At 40.1% G+C, this 11,557-nt stretch overlaps 1 long non-coding RNA gene across 1 annotated transcript in view; it reads left to right on the top strand.

Moving 5' to 3' along the window:
* Nucleotides 1–765: 765 nt before the first annotated feature.
* LOC108507958 overlaps nucleotides 766–11,557 on the top strand; it is a 28,917-nt gene continuing 18,125 nt past the window's right edge. Inside the window, exons 1-2 of the long non-coding RNA XR_001878304.1 lie at nucleotides 766–831; nucleotides 6,217–6,224. This is a non-coding gene — a long non-coding RNA (uncharacterized LOC108507958). The remainder of the gene's footprint in view (nucleotides 832–6,216; nucleotides 6,225–11,557) is intronic.

Here is an 11,557-nt window from a genome sequence, read left to right as displayed (position 1 = left end):
CTAACCTCAGTAAGTAAGCCTTGCAGGAGTGCACAAGCATGTTAGCCAGCCAGCTGTTTGCTGCTGCTCACTTTGACTCATTGTTTCTGTAAATTTGCAGCAAGCCTCTGCTGGCAGGGAACCTTGGCAGATCTCCTGGGCACAGCCAAGGCAAGGGACTGCGTGGATTTTTTAGCTTGCACTTCGTGGCAAAGAACTTTGAAAAGAGCTGATTCCTGATGATCGAGTTTTACTTGTTCCTTATTTGTAGTGAATGTTCTCTTGTGTTTGATTTTCACTATAACTGATTACAGGGCTTTTATAGTGGATGCAGAATATATTTCAGGAGCTGTGCTCTTCCTAGATTTTCTTCTAGGAACCATATTCCTGGATTTAGCAGTGTCTGAACCTAATTCCCCTGCTGTCAGCCAGTTAATAGAGTTTCTGCTAGTGGCAGAAGTATCTGAACACGTGGGAAGTGACTATTTTACAAAATTAATTAAAAGTCTTTGTGGAAGGTGGCTGCAGAGAAAACTAAAAATGTATTCTCTATATTTGGAGTACACACCTGTTGCCACCCGTGAATATCTGCTGATGAGACATTGATATTGGAGTCAGCTGCAGGGGCTTATCCCAGTCTATAGCTTGGATTTGTTTTAAGATGAAAGGAGAACTGGGCACCCAAAACACAGGCTGCTGGTAAGGGAAAGTGGGACTCAGTAAGTGGTGTGAGAGCTGTTTATCTTCATGGATAGCTTGTGCAGTATTGGTGTTAAGAACTGGTAGAAGTGGATTTGGGAACAGGTGTCTAATATAAAGAAAAAAGTTGAAAAAGAAGACGAAGGATGAAAAGTATTGCTTCTATGGCCTGTGAGTTGAGGGTATTAATGTTGGGTGAGCAATGAACAATCTCCTAGGATTGCTGTATGCAGGAAAGGCTGTTGCTCAGTCAACTATGGTTTACATGTTCACATGCAGCCTTGCTTTTTGTGGAGAAACTGAGTCTCTCCCAGGAAAAATAGGAATTCACAAAAGAAAAATGTTAACCGACCCTAAAGAAAGTGATGACACAGTAGTTTATCCTGTAAATCTGTCTACATTTTACCTGGCTCATGGCTGGGCTTCATGAACGAAGATTTGGGAAGGGCTCTACCCACGTTCGTTGCAAACGCGTTGGTGGCTGAAAAGACTGATATGAGACAGGCATGTCCAGTTGCAAAAGGCACAGCAGAAAGACTCCTTAGGTTGTATATTCTGCGAGGCACGGTTCCTTCTGCGTTGTCTTTTCTCCTCAAGGGTGATCCTGTGTGCGTTCTCAAAGGCATCAGCAGCGTTATAGATGGTGTGTCTCCAGGTCTCCCAGTTGGAGGCCAGAGTAGACCAGTTCTGGTGATCAATATGGCCAAGGCTGAGATGTTGTTTCAGGGAGTCCTTGTATCTTCTCTTCGGGGCTCCTCTCTTGCGGCAGCCGGTGGCAAGTTCACCATAAAGCAACTATAACTCTGTTTAAACCATCTTCTTTCAAAAGGAGCCTGGACTCAAGTTCTTACAGAAACAACAGTAAGTTTACAAAAGAGGAACATGAATGAAAGCAATTGGACTGGGCCCAGTGTGTATGTTTGCACTTTAAAATTGCAAATGAATAATGAATGTACTGATTTGGCAAAGAGAAGACTGGTGTGTTCATGTTCCACATTAGTCTCCAGAGTTTATGAATGTCTTGTTTAAATATTAATACTGTGCTGGGTGGAACTGAGTTGGTGCAGCGTGGCTGGAGAAGGCCATAGATAGCATTTATGTAAATGTTCTTGAAGCTTCCCAATAGTTCACAGGGGGAATACACAGGTCCTTCAGGGAATGAGATTAGAATCCTATACAAAGAATCCCTTGACTTTAATTTATTCCAATTTAGCATGGATACCACAAGTTCAACTATTATTTATTTTTTAAAAATAAATATGTGGGGAAAGCAAGAAATAAAGAGAAAAAAAACCAAAATCAACCTGTTAATGGGAGCATCTGCAAGTTTCCCTGCATGATGTGCTTGATGTCTGTGGATTTATAAATTAACACACTGAAGCAGTTTGTTACCTATGGGTTTTTTTTCCAGGCATTTTTGGTAATAAGACATTCCAGTGATCAGAGTTCACCTTCATAAGCTAAGCTAGAACAAAACTACTCTCTTCAGCCCAGTGTCAGTGAGTGCTGGCAGATTTCTGGGGCTTTTTCTCCCATTCTCAACAGGAGAAATCAAATCCTTGAGTGTCTGAACCTCGATTCTGAGTTGCTGTCAGGTTCTGCTGTGCTGCCACAAAGACTCGTTGTGTTGTGGATCAGCAAACTGGAGCTCTGACACTGCGAAGGTCCCAGTCTTGTGAACCCACCAAACTGTTCGTCCCTGTCCCAACAACTGCTTGTTAGAAATGGGGAACTCCGTTTTTATCCAGTCACTCAGCTGGCTGCTTTGCTGAATTATCTTGGGCCCTGGGAGGGCTCCCTGTGTGACTCATGATTAGCCCCTGATCTGAGAGCTCCTAAACTTAATCCACCTCCTCTTCCCTTAGGGTCCCTGTCAGTCCCTTGGCTTGTGAAGAGCAAAGGCTTTACAATGGCCTCCTGCTGTATCTGCTTCAACACCATGAGATGCTTTTTGTTGACCTGAACCCTTGTTTCTCACAGAGACAAGCAGATGGCCTTCAGGTAAGAAAGTCACAGTAATCAATTCAGCAAGTAATCAAGCACTTCATTATGTTGGAACCTACACATGGAAATATATTTGCTTATCCTTAGTGTAAGTAAAGACTGTAGCTTGTTCCCAGCAATGTAAATATTCATGATATACCTAAGCCAGAGAGGAAACATGAGTATTTAAGATTTTGATTTTTGAAAAATTTCAAATGCAAAAGCTAAACAATAAAATTTGAAGTTGTTTCCACTTTAAATGTGTTAATGCCAAGCTTTGTTAGATCAAAGCCACTGGACTTTTTTCCTTGAGTGAAGCACTTTTCATTTTGCATATATGTTTGTCTATACATTGGTGATGCAGAAAAGCAAAACCAGAAGGTTGGAAACCTCTCTGTCCCTTTTTAGAAGTCACTGTGTGTGTTTCAGCTTCTCCTTGGGCACTTTCTGTTGTAAAACGTTGTTAGTACTTCGATTCATTTTTTTGCCTCTGTCAAAAACTCCTGGTGGAGAAAACATGATAGACAAAGGCTGGTTTAGGGAGAGGGTCAATATAAATCTTATTTTCAGTTTGTGATATGATGTGTCATTGCTGCTTAACTTGAAATCGACTTTTAGAAAAAGACATGCAGTTCCCACACATCCTTGTGGCTCATGGCCAGACTGGTAACAGTGTGCCAGGAAAAGTGATGGACTATGGAAGAGATTTCCATTGTATGTAAATGTAGATGCTGCTGCTTGTGTTTATGACTCCTTAATTTTCTGTCTTCTTTCTCTGAGTATCTCTGTTAAGAAAAACCATCAAACTTCAAATACAAAGTCAAATTCAGTATTTAGAACATATTGTATATCCCAAGCAGAATATTGAGACACTAATGCTCCTTGGAAGCTTTCTTTTAAAATAAAACCTGTCCAGAGGTAGGTATAAAGAACAGAATACTCTGGTACAAGGATGTTTCTACAGTATTGCTGCCATGCCATGTCCCCATCTCTAAAACAGGGAGATGGTTTCACACTGAGATGGTGTTGGAGCCCCTGCCCCCAGCTCCTCTTTCTCTCTGAAGAAGTCCCGTGTCACTACCACCTTTGAGAATTTCTGCAATCTGTATCCAAATGAGCAAATAAAATCAAAATTTAGCTTCTGTTTGCAAAGCTAGAAGAAGCATCAGCAGCTAAAAGAAATTGGGAATGTATTAGAGAAGCCAGGAAACCTGGCTTTCTGTTGCAGTGCTTTTGTTCTAGAACCAACTCCACTCCCTGTAATTCTGCAAAATGTCATAGTCTGTCTGGGATTGTGGTGATGTGGGAAAGACTTCTGCTGAAAAGATCCTCTCAAGCTCTTTAATAAAACCTCAGACAAAGCATAGCCATGGGGCACTCTCCTGCTCTGAGGTAAGCTTATGAAAAAAATCCCAGCTGTGGGTGAGAAGGGAGCTCAGTATTCTGTGGCTGGTCTTGTTTTTGTAATTTCTGGCAGGAAACCCAGCACATTGGATAGGTACCCTTCATCTTTCATAATATAACAATTGCTCAAAGTCCATTGAACTGGAAACATCAAAGTTAGGTTTACAAACCAAACATTTTAAGAGTGTGTGTTTTCGTTCCAGCAAAGAAAGCAAAAACTGAAATGGCAAACCTGGCTCTGATCCCTTGTTGTGTCCTGGAAATGAAACTTGCTTTTACTGGCTTTGACACAGATACTTGACTTAATTCCTGTAATTTTGTTGCTGTTGGGGTGCCTTTTTTCTATTTTTTTTTTTGTTTCAACATTTTAAGTTAACCTAATTAATTGAGCTCTGACAAATTAAAGCCATGCCAATCTGGCAGGGATGCCATGCAGCTGACACAGGCTGTGTTGTTTGTAGGCTGAGGTGGGCAGATTGATTGTTCTGAGCAGAGTTCTTGGTATCTCAAAGCACCAGGAGTCATCCCACTTACTCTGTGTCTGCAGGCTGATCAGACTGACAGACTGGGAGATGAATTTGCAAGTTTTTGAAAGGTACCATTTTAATAGTTCAGAGCTATTACCCTAGGCTGTACAGTAGATTATTCACAGGCACCTATTCCATATAAAGATAGTGATTTAAAAGTTATATCCAGGCTATGATGTATATTTTAACTTGTCCTTTTTTCTGGCCATTGTATGTTGTACATTTTTTTTTCATGAAAACAGAGTCAGAATTCTGTACCCCAGGAGGGGGTTTTGTGTGTGTGTTCTCTTAATAAATTTTATTTCATTTTTAATTTTTTTTTTTTTTTATTTTACTTTAAAAAAAATTTTCCCACCAGAGAATTCACTAATTTTTAGAGCTGTCCTATAACCTTCTGTCTTAGCTCACAAACTGCACTGGTACTAAACTGATTTTCCTATTTGGATTAAATACTTCTTTAAAAAGAGGTTAGACCCTGTGGTGTTTGTTTTGACCTGAGGCCTCTCTGGATAACTGTGTTTTAACCCAAGGCATATCACTGGCTGTGTTGGAGGTGTACCAGATAATCTTAACTTCTATAGAGTAATTTAATTATGAAGCAAACCTTGCTAATAGCAATTTGTCATGCTGTTTGCCCTCATTGTTTCTGAATTTTAAACTCTAAATAGAAGTTGCCTATGGATTTTTTCTTTTTTTTTTTTTGCATCCAGTACAAGAGTGTTTTTCCCTGTCTTCCTTTTGTACAAAAGTCACAGATAAATCCTTCCTTCCTGAATTATCCTTGCTACCTTTGTCTTGCAAACAAAGAGAAGCATGACTTTATGGGTGTGTACAAGCCACTGCCTGTATCTCCATTAAAGTATGGGTTTGGTTAGAAGAAATGCCTCCACCCTGAGGAAAGGAGTCTCATTTCTTGTTTTCTTCCCTTCCTTTGTCCTTTTATCATGCTTTACTGTGTATCAGCAAGGCTGCAGGGATTGCCTATTGATTGGGTCCCACGTGGCTTCTCATTATAATCCATAGAACCCCATTATAAAGGGATTGCAGAGATCCAGGGGATGGGGAAGTGGAGCTGGACAGCATCCTGGACCTGCAGGTTGACCACAGACATCTCAGAATGAAATTCTAAAACTGCAGTGTGGTTTGGAGCTGGCCAGAAGAGTGAAAATAAATATTTCATGGATACTTTATCTACTCAAATTATGGTTTTATTGGGAAGGCTTTTGTGGTCTGGAGAGTTCTGTTAAATTTGTGGTTTTAGCCTTTTTCAAAGAGGATATGGATGTTTCAGCATTAAATCTGTTCTGTGAAAAAAATGTGGTGCCTCACTCTCATCTGAAGGTGCCGTAAAAGAGAATTATGGTCTCCTAAATGGAATCTCCTCACTTTGGAGGACAGTAATAATTTAACTGATGTTTTACTTTGCTAATCCCGTGACAATGCTTGTTGAAGTAGCTGAAACCTTTCAGAACAAATGAGCAACCAGACAAACAGATACTTTCTCATGATCTGAAGTTTCCAGGTTAGACTAAATTATCTTGTCAAAATAATTTTTTTCTGGATAGGGGAAAACAGTTCCAATTCCTATCTGTGGCTCTCAACAAATTTTTTCCTAAATTTGAAGCGGTAGAGGTATGGATTACTTTGTTTTATTTAAGTTCTTTACTTAACAATGGTATATTTAATTGGCTTTATATATGAACATAGCAAATCCCGCAGGTACCATGTGAACTGCCAGGAGATTTGTCAATTTTTACACAGGGATTGCTGTTACATTATAGGAAGATTTCTTCATAATATTTCCCATTGCACGGAAAGTCTATTTTCCCTAATCTTTGTAAATTTGGTAAAACATGGACTCACTAAAAATTACATTTCAATTTTTTATTTGAGTACTGAGCAAACCAGAAGACTGGATGAAAAATGCCATACATGGAGATCAAAGTAGGACATATATCCCCACAAAAACATTGCGGCCAACAGATTGTAAGGATGTGGGTTTTTTCTTCTGGAAAAGCAGTGCAGAATATGTAGGCATAAGGATTTGATAAAAATTGCTCTAGCCTAATTAAGTTTGACTTAGAACAGCCCGGATGCATGTGGCTGGAGTACTCATTACTCCTTTTGGGTCTTCAGTGCCAGACCTGTCTGCCTGTGGGTGGAGGGAATAGGGCATGGAGCAAGTGAAGTCCTGTCCTGTGCTGTGCCTGGGATCCACAGCAGCCTTTCCTTTGTGCTGGTTTTCCACTTGGAAACAACAAGTGTGCCTGGTCTCCATTTTTTGGTGAACTGCAGGGTGTGGAGGAAGTGTCACTGATGTAATGTTTGCTCCAGCAGTGCTGGGGGTTCCTCTTGACTTGCTGTGCAAGTGCTCTGGGACACTGCAGTCACCCTTCAATCCCACAAGTGGGTTTTGCTGCTGTCTGTGTTTCTCTCTGCTCCCTTCCCATATATGTAGAATTTTTTTTCTTTTTCTATTTTTTTTTCTTTGTCTTTATTTTTCTTTTTCCTCTCTGGGGACGGCTGCACTAGGAGAGAAGCTTGGCAGGAGAGGGTGTGCTCTGTCACACCACTGGCTGTGCTTTACTGTAACAAGCAGCTTGAGTACAGAGGAGAGAAGCTGGTCAAACTGAAGTGCTGAGATTTTTACTGCCATCAATAGTGCAAGAACAGAGCTCGGGCACTCGCCCTGGCTGATTACACCCATCACTGTCTGTTCTTTGATAAGAATATTAAGTGTGTGAGAGGGGAAGGTGTTTCTAAAATTGGTCACTGATACAGGCCTTTCCTGGCTTGGAAAAATAGCTTTGAAGGCACTAAGGGTACAGAAACTAACTTGGTGGAGACTTTTCTTGGTTGTTTCTCAGTCTGTGAATGCCCATTTTTCAGTGTGGCTGAGAATAGAGCATAAAGCTCCCACCATATCCAGACTCACAGAACTTGTGTAGATTACAGATTAAGGAGGTTTATCTGCAGTTTGTGAAGGGGAGCAATACCTGATGTGTTCAGAGTGGCAGCCAGTTGCTTTGCTTACTGACATCAGCTACACTACAAGGAAGAGGATTGTAATTAATCAGCTGGTGTACTCATTAGGAAAACACAGATCTCTGCTTTCAGAGGATCTGTGTGGTCTTCCTCTGATGTTTAAAACATTTCCCACAACACCCAGCCCTAAGACTTGCGACTCTTAAGATTTTCAGGCATCTCAATGGTTGCAGTGGAGGATGGAGCCGGCAGTGTTTTCTTCCACTTGGTGTCAGCATTGTTCTCCTTCACTTCAGAGCTGTTACGTGCTTTGAACATAACCCTTTAATATGTTCTGAGTACCCATCTTAAAATTAGGTATTACATTTCTATTTTTGTAATGTGTCAGAACATCAGCCTGTTCTTTCCTCAGATAGTTAACTGATATCAGAGAGCCATGAAGGAAGGGTATGAATTCACCTCCAAACCATTATGAAGTGCAAGTCTTTTTTTATTTTATCCTGTGTCACCTTTCTTACCTCAGCAGGACTGCCAATAAAATCTCTTCAGCTTTTGTATTCCTTTTCTTTGGTGAACACGGACAATTTGACTTGTTTGCTGCTGATTGGGGCTTTTTGAAAAAAACAACGTTAGATGTGAAGTCTTTGATAGGAAAGTCAGCCCTTGGGAAATTAAAAGTATTTGTACTGAAAGGCTTATGATATACAAGCATCAAAATATTTCAGCCTTTTAACTTGTCTTTGGCTGTAAGAGTAGCGGGGGAAGAAAGACGTTATTTTAAACCCTTAGTGACTTTTCATTTTATGCAAGGTTAGGGTCGGGAGCAGGAAATGTTTCAGAAAGGCAGGCAAGAAATGTACAATATAATACAAACCTGAAAAAAAAATCACTGTCAAAAAAAAAAAAAAAGAAAATCCAGCTTTTCATTTAGTTGAGTTGTAGTTAGTTGTAGTTACAGAGCTGTGCGACAGTCAATTTAATGGGCATATTCTGAATTCAGAGTTTCCCCTCAAGCTGCCTCTCACACACCCGGCAATTCCTAAATTGCTTTGTTCCTCTCTAATTAGTTTATTTCACCCGATCTAGCAAATATGCAAACATCCTTAAGCACTTAAACAACACAAATTGAGAGAAGAATAGGGCTAGCACTTGGGTGTAGAAAGGCTTGGCTGAATCTTGAAAGGATATTAGCATGTTATAGCCTAACGCAGTTTTACTCTCTTTCAGTTTATTTGGGTTTTTGCTGTAGAGCAGAGGCAGCGGTATTTAATTTGTTTGCTTCAAGTAAAAAAGAAAATGTATGTTCATGAGTCAGCATTTCTGCTGCATAGTTTCCAGATCTATGAAGCTAAATGCTGGGTACCTTTTTATTTTCCTATGGAAAGGAAAGGATGAAATAAGCCTGTAATAAAAGAACAAATGTAATTGAGCCAAAACCATGAGAAACAAAAGGAAATGTATGGCGAAGCTGTGCGCTACACCTGTTCCCCAGGGTTCGTGGTTAGAACAGTTTAGTCCTAGTTGTCTTGACTTACTGGTACATCTTCTTAAAAAAAAATATTTGTGTGAGAAAAAGGGGAGGAATAAGTTGAAAAAGACCATTTTTAATTTAAGCAAAGATTGCTGCAGTTTGGATTTGTATGTATGGGTTGGTTTCTGTGGCTGGTAATTTAGATGGACGCTTGAAGCTGAGGTTCTGTCAGCACCCTCAATCCTGACCTTTCGATTTTCACTGACCATCTGCTTTAATTAGATGTTGCCCTATTCCCAGGGGACTGCAGATGTGCGCACAAGGATTCTGGCTGGTAAAGAAATACTAATGTGGGCTTTAGGCTGTTCTACCAAGTGCTGGGGCAGTCAGCTGTGTCTGGAGAGGGTCATGTTAAAGGATGCTGCTCAGGACTAAGCTTTTCTCTAAGCTATTAGGACAAGGAAGTACTTGAGGGGTTGCTGCTGTTTCATCCAACGTTGCTTCCAGTATGCAACTGGAACTTTGCCTGGGAGTTGCTGGTGTCACTGGGGTGCATGTGAGAGCAGCTGTAGGAGCTCAGCTTTTGATTACGTCTCATGGATGGGAATTCGGGCAGAGCAGGGAGCCAAATCTACAGCTTAAAAGTGACCTCCCTTCCACCTTGCCCTTGGAGTGGCTGAGAGATGGAGAGGTTTGCCAAGATGAGAACTGCTGGGACCTCTGCCTGACATAGGCAGGAGACAGGCCTGGGTGCTGGGTCAGGATCCCTGAGCAAACCCTGTAGGCAGGGAAATGTAAAGCTACAAAAGATAAGTGTGTGGGTTTAAGTAGAGGAGGACAGATGTCATAGGGAGTTCTTTATGGACCTTGAGCTCTGTAGGTTTAGGATTTTTGTGTGTATTATTCATATTCTTTTACCCTCCAACAAAGACATTATGCTGATGGGACTACCCTGAAAGAAAAAATATACTACTTTAAAGAAAATTTCAAAAAACAAAACAAACCAGAAAGGAACATTTTGGTCTACCGCAGTCTACACAATGGCTTTAGTATTTTCATGGAGTTGTGATGGAAGTCAAGCAAAGAAACTGTAATTTAGAAGTCTTCACCTGATGTATTTCAGTTCTCTACTTTCTCATTTGATTTTCAAACTCTCTGGGAATTCCATGGATAGTTTTAAGCTTTATTGGTCAATATGAGAGGGCCATGCAGCAATAATAGAGAGTGAGCTGGATTTGCTATAGGCAGCACACTAACTCAAAACCATGCAGTACCTATAGATTATGTTTATCTTTTGCGTATTTTCATTAGAAAAGTACAGCAAGCAATCTGCTGCTTAGTTGCAAGAAATGATGGATAAACAAAATATTTCCTTGGTTAAATGTCTGATCTGCTGCCTTACTTCTCTTCCAACTCTTGCTTTCACGTCCTTAAATGTTTAGTCTAATTTCTAGCTGTTCTGCTGATCATTTATATTCCATGATGCCTTCCATGCTTAACCAAAATGGTCTTTGGGGTGGAGGGTGGGAGAAGAGAAAGATACGTTGTGTTTAAAATTAATATTAAAATGTCTACAACCAATCCAGATCCATGCAATTGTCATTCTTTATGAAGTCTGTTTGTTTCTAAATTCCACGTAGCAAAACGGGGAGGAGATTAATTCATTTGTATGCTTAAAATTCACAGATATGCTGTTTCTAAAAGTGTGCTTAGGGATCTGCTAAACCACGATTTTAAAAAAGGAAAAAAGAAAACCCACACCAAACATCCAACTTGGCAAAGCTTTGCTCTGATTTCTGTTTTTAAACCTTTGCTGATATCTGAAACACATATTTCTAAGTTTTTCTGTGTTTTCCTCCAGTGAAGCCTACTTTATTTCTTTAAAGTAGAGAAGTTATGTTGAGTCAAAATCAAAGAAAAAAATAAGAAGACCTTTATGTGCAGGAAAGGAGGGCAGCATTTTTTATATTCTTATTAAGCTGTCTCTCCTGAGAAGCTTGGCACTGCCACAGCCACTCTTTTCTCTCAAGAAAAGAAACTCTTCAGAGTGGGATATGGTAACTTCAATTAAAGGACAGGTCGGCTCCTAAGAATACTGAGGGGAATGATGAATCTCTTCAACTTCTTCCCACTTAATAGGTTCTACACTGTGTAATCTTTCCCTCTTTGAAATTTTTATATAGCTTTGGATTTCTTTTTTTGGTTGAAATTAATTTTAGAGTTGAAGGGCTGCTGCTGTCCCTTCATGGTCATCAATTGTGGCTTTTCAATTAGTTGAAAGGGAGAAAAAAATCAGTAACGAAAAACAGAAGAATAAATTAACTCTTGGATAACAACTTACACTTCAATGCAGAAGTTGAGAGCAGTGTCCTCATCTCACCCTGTTGCAGCTTTTCCACTCTGAACAAAATATTAATTCTGGAAACTGCTACAAAGTCTTTAGGTATTCCCTTTTCCTTTTTCCCTTTTGACTCCTCTACCAATTTCTTTTTCTTGAATGTCAGTGTGT

This window comes from Lepidothrix coronata, unplaced genomic scaffold (genome assembly GCF_001604755.1).
Source record: "Lepidothrix coronata isolate B3197 unplaced genomic scaffold, Lepidothrix_coronata-1.0 Scaffold276, whole genome shotgun sequence".
NCBI lineage: Eukaryota > Metazoa > Chordata > Aves > Passeriformes > Pipridae > Lepidothrix > Lepidothrix coronata.
Note: the sequence above shows the minus strand (reverse complement) of the source record. Positions and strands in the feature narration are given on the sequence as shown.